The following is a 5,779-nucleotide window of genomic DNA, read 5'->3' as shown; positions in this document are numbered from 1 at the left end:
CAGAAGAACGGGAGAGTCGCATCTGCTCTTTCACAGCTCCTCTGCTGATCTGAGGACGCATTCGCAGTTCGTCGTTCTGTCTGCGACTCCCCAGTCAGAATGCCAAAATAAGAGTCCTTTATTTTTCTCTCTTTGTAGCTCAATAGGCAATAGTTAGCTTGCACATAAACACTGCATTAAGAAATAATGTGGTGAATGAACTTAAAACAATACAAATAAACCGAAGAAAATAAAGCAAAAACATTACACAGTTGTGTACATACTTTGTGTGTATCACACAAACAAATCAAATACAACAAATCCGTGTTATATGATGTACATTTTCAGTAAAAAAAACAAGGTTCTTGAAGAAGACATTAACGTATTTAAAATGTAATGGGAATTCTAGCATTCTAGCACTACACAGGCTGCAGACAACGATTGCACGGGCTGCATAAATCTGGTCTCAGAACAGATTACAATTTATGTCCTAACGTTACATCGTTTCTGACATCAGCCTTTTGAGCTTTAGACGTCTGAGGAATTAAAAAGAATGGCATTAAATATAGTAAATTAGTGTCACTCGTCATAGGCTGTGGTAAAGTCAATTCAATTTTACCTCAGGTGGAAAAATGGCAGGTACACGCAGGCTTGCAAAATGCAAAGGAAAATAACGGTCAAAACAGGGTTCCCGGTGCTTGATAACACGGATAACAAAAACACGCTTAAGAAAATTTGAATTTTACCTTCTTATTTTTATTTTTCCAGTCCCGACTCGATAAACTTGCTGCTCGGTGGAGTTGCCAGTGCGCCACTACTCTGCCAAAGATATCCTTCCGCCGATAGAGAAAATCCTCTGTAGTTTGATTTATTTATTTGATTTAAATCATAGCTGTCATTTAAAGATTAAACATTTTCAACAAAATAATATTCAATTATGTGATATAAGAAAAATCTACCAAAACTCATGAGAACTACTTTGTCAAGCGGAACAAAGTGTTCTCAGTCAGGGGTGTGCTCAACTCCATGCATCACCTGCGCAAAGCAATCGGGTTATGACATCAAGATATCGCGACATCATTTCTAGGCAAGTGCTTCCTGATCAATCTCGCGGTAGTGTGACGTACGGCGGTCGGTCTGCGCGGGCCAAGTACGAAGTCGAACTCATGTAAGACTCATGTAAATTGACCTGGATTTCTACATTTATCTATCGTGGTTGATTTTCATACAGTTAGGACAGTGAAAGGAAGAAAATACTGATACAGGCCTATTGAATGAATTAACAAAAATATTCCAGAAACTCCATTTGCATTAAATACATAACAAAATCAGCCTAAATATCTGAGATATTGGTATGTTAAAAGGATTATCAACCAAATATAATAACTTTAAAAAGTTCAAATGCATAATGTATTTTAAGCATGAAATCATATGCCCACTTGAAGCCCATGAAGGTCTCATATGGGCAAAGCTATATGGGACCCATATTGGTATCCCACACGGGGCCCATATGTTTTGCCCATCTTAAACCTATGCCCATGTGGAGCCCATATCGCCCAGATAAAACCCATATGGGGCCCACATACAAATGTTCAAATGTATGCATTTAAAGGAGTTTAAAGGCATAATATGTATTTTAATCATAAAATTCTTTTGCCCACATGCAGCCCATAAAGGTCCCATAAGGGCAAACCTATATGGGACCCACATTTGTAATCCCACATGGGGCCCATATATTTTGCCCTTTTTTATCCCATGCCCATGTGGAGCCCATGTCACCCAGATATAACCCACATGGGGCCCACATACCAATGTTGGCTGGGGCAGGGTACCCCTTTCGTCGTTTTTCGACGTGAAGGGCACGCGAATTTCACCTTCATTATGAAAATGTATATTAGATATAACGTTAATTTGCAATGATGTTTCGGGGTTTTATTTAAGTTTAATGGCCAGGATAATTGCGTTTACTTGACACTATTCAGACAGTTTCAGCAAGTAATGTAACAGTTTATTTATCGTAATATAAAACACATAATACAAGCAGTCACAATGTCGTTCAAAAATACAGATATTCCAAGGGTACCAACGCGAAACGATCGATTTGTATGAGGAACAGACTACGGGTGGGCGGATCGATCCTTGAAGTATCGATACTTAGGTTGTATCGAAAAGGATCGATCCTAACATTAAAATATCGATACTAATGTGTTTTTAGTTTTTACTACTGATTTTATTTATTTACTAATGTAGCTAATAATTGTATAATGAAGAAAAACTATTTCTCATACACCTAGTTTTTCACACGTTGCTCCTCCCTGCCCTGCTGTGTTTTGTAGTCCGCTATCACGCGACTCAGCAGCGCCAAGCGTGCAGACGCTGCTGCAGCCAGTGAAAAGAAGAGGAGCATCGTGTGGAGTTTTTTCACCTCTGTGAATAAAAACACTGCGAACTGCGATGTATGGCAGTGGGCCTTTGGGGGTAAAAAGCCAAAGATTGAAGTACTTTATTATTTAAGCACTTTATTTACTTTGTTTCTCAATTGTATGCACTTTGTTTATAAATTCACTTAAAAAAGTGTAATGAAAGGGAACAATGTTAATTTATGTTATTATTTTCTAAACATAACACTGAACAAAAATGGAAAAGCAGTTTTAAAACCTTTGTTCTTCTTGTCCACTTTGTTTTTTTTTTAAAGCTATAGAGGTAATACTGAGATAACGATAAATTGTTTTGTTATATATCGTTTTTCAGTTCTGTTATTATGTTAATGTTACTATTTTCCAGTAATAATTTGGTGCAAAGTTCATGTTTGCAAATTCGATTACAGGAATAAATAACTAAATAAATAGATGTATTTGGTTTAAATGATGTCCCGTGTTTTAACATCTACAAGATTAATTAGCCTACAGGCACATTATAATCACAAAATATTTTAGTGGTCATGAAAATGTATTCAGATTTAGCATATTAATGATGCATTCATCTGATAAATCATGACATTTCATCAACAGGAAAGTAAATGTACGTTCAAGTGAATGCTTTTTAAAAGTAAAAAGTATTGGTATCGGTATCGGCAATACTGGCCACTTACTTGGTATCAGATTTTACAGTATCTCCCACCACTAGAACAGACGCGAAAGCGATCACCGTCCACCGTAAATCTCAAATCCAGTAAAGAAAAGAACAACGTTCAAAATTTGCCGCCAGAGGAAGTTACGTCAGCTTCGATGCCATTGGCTCTCCCGTGTCTCGTGACCGATCGCGTCATTTCGTTGGCTTTGAACGTGAAACGGTATTGGCTCCCGCAACCGACTGCATCTAGCGGTTGTGGTTCATCTTTTGAATGGGAGCCGACTTCATGTATTCACGGACACGCACGGCATCTTCATGTAAAGTTATCGTACGGCTTTGGTGCATAAAGGTCTTCGAAACGAGTTGTTTGTTATATTTTGTAATGCTTTTGGTCAGTTTGTGCAATAAATACCTGTGACTGTACTTTTATTCGCATGTTATGTTTTATATGGCTGAGAAGTGGTTAGGGTTAGGTTAGGTTTAGGGTGAAGTTGGGGGTAGGTGCTACAAAATATTAAAACCATAAATAATTATGAAATGCTAAGAATTGCACGTATGTCGGTCTGGAGCATTTAGAAAACAGCAACGCAGTTCCCTGTTCGTCGAAAAACGACGCCAAAGGGGTACCCTGCGCGTTCAAAAGTGACGCAGTGGGATGCTGACCGAGCATAAATATGTGACGAGTCGGGAGTGAGAACGGGTTGCGTAAAACAACAGCAGATACGATGTAAAGTTCATTGTGCAGTATAATCAGATTAATTCATTAAAACGGGATTTTTTTTTGCGAAATTAAACAGAAGTCGGTGATCGTTCAGTGATGGGGAATGTTCTTAGCCATTTTTCTTTCGTAGGCTTCTATTTATGTCCAGTTTACATAACCGCTTTATTAAGTCGTAAAACATCAATAAAATCAAACGCACAAAATTACTATATAAAAAGCAACAATCAACAATAATTATTTTTTGTTTTAATCTTGCAGTCTTCTGTAATGAATTCCTGTTGATTTATATTTATAGCATCATAAATCATTATATCCTGCATGTATTGCAGTCATAGTTCTAGTGTTGAATTCCAACCAAAGCAAACCTCAAGAGTGACAGTCAACAGCAATATGAAAGTCTGAGAGCATGATAATAAACTCATTTAAAAAATCAGGGTTATTTCATAAAACATTTGTTTTACTTTTTCTAATACATGTACAAACATTCGTTTTGTATTGTTTAAAACTAAATATGAACTTTTTTTGCGATTTTTCTGTTGTTTTCTCCAGTTCATTTTCAGAAAAAAGGAAAATACTTTTGAAATGGTCTCTTGATTTTTTCTGCGGCTATACTGTCTGTGTGATTGGGGTATATTCCCACCCAGGTTATCTGATAGCCCACCCTTCTGCACATGGCAGGAACCGGGCCTGCTCTCATAACTTAAATTGTTGCGCTTGTTATTGCGTCACATGGTTCATCTCTGGCCATGTACACTCCAGTACAGTAGGTGGCGGATATGCACCACAAAGGTAATCTGCTCCCCGCCATTAAAAAGGAGAAGAAGATCATCAATATGGCGGACAACGGCCGATCGCATTCATACTACGGCTCTCACTACATCTTTGGTGTTTCGAGTCTGACGTCATCACGCAACAGTGTTTTTAACAATCTTAGGTAGTTTAGATTGTTAGAGTAAGGTTAGGGTGTGGGTTAGGGTAAAGGTTTCGTAAGACTTGAAACACCAAGGATTTAGTCAAAACCAACAAGCCACGCCCACGGATCTGACTCGAAACATCCATTCAGGATAACAGTACGTACCCATTTAGCCCCGTTGAGTACGTACCTACTGAAATTAAGTACCTACTCATTGAGTATGCGATTCCGAACGCAGCCTAAATCTCGCGAGAAATAGTCCACCACCCGGGTATTTCTCGCCTACTGTTTTGTGAATACTGACGATTCGGTCGTACTATACGTTCGTCTACTGCTTTTTGCTTACTATAAGTATGCCATTTCAGATTCAGCCAATGGCTAATTAAAGTCTTGCCGCCACCTACTGACAGATTTAGTTTTATATTATTAGTTTTATATATTTATATAAAACTCATATTTCAGTTGTCAAAATATTAACTTATGAATCAACTAATTTTTTTGTAAATGTAATTACAGGTTAAATTCATTTGTTACTTCAGATACAGGTTCTGAAAGGGGGCACTACCATTAATAATAGTAATGATAATAAAAATAGTAAGTTATGGCCACAATGTAATCTGAAAGGTTCTGTGTATGTCTATCTCGATGTTTAAAATATTTTTTGTAAAGCTAGAAGTCTAACACAAGTCCTACTTATTTTATGAACATAGTTCATAGCATTCTGAATCAATTACAGGAACATTTCTTCAGGGGAATTCTTCAAATAAAGTAAGGTGTTCTGGAAAATCTTTACCTAAACTTACACAATGGAACGTGAACATGATTTTTAACACATATCTTGGAATTACTGCATAGTAAGTCTGTTTATTTATAGACAAATATGTAGGCAGACAAAAATATGTTGACAGACCAAAATCCCTAGATCTGAGGTGACTTCCCTGGAAACACAGGTATGCATGTGGAATGAGTTTAATTAATATGAGCTATATCAATATTAATTTCAACTAAATATTATGTCCCACAACAAATGCAAGTAGAACATAAATCAAGGCGATATGCTTTAATACTAGGATACTTTATACTGATTAAACCTA

This window comes from Triplophysa rosa, linkage group LG5 (assembly GCF_024868665.1).
Source record: "Triplophysa rosa linkage group LG5, Trosa_1v2, whole genome shotgun sequence".
Taxonomy (NCBI): Eukaryota; Metazoa; Chordata; class Actinopteri; order Cypriniformes; family Nemacheilidae; genus Triplophysa; species Triplophysa rosa.
This window is presented reverse-complemented; position numbering follows the sequence as displayed.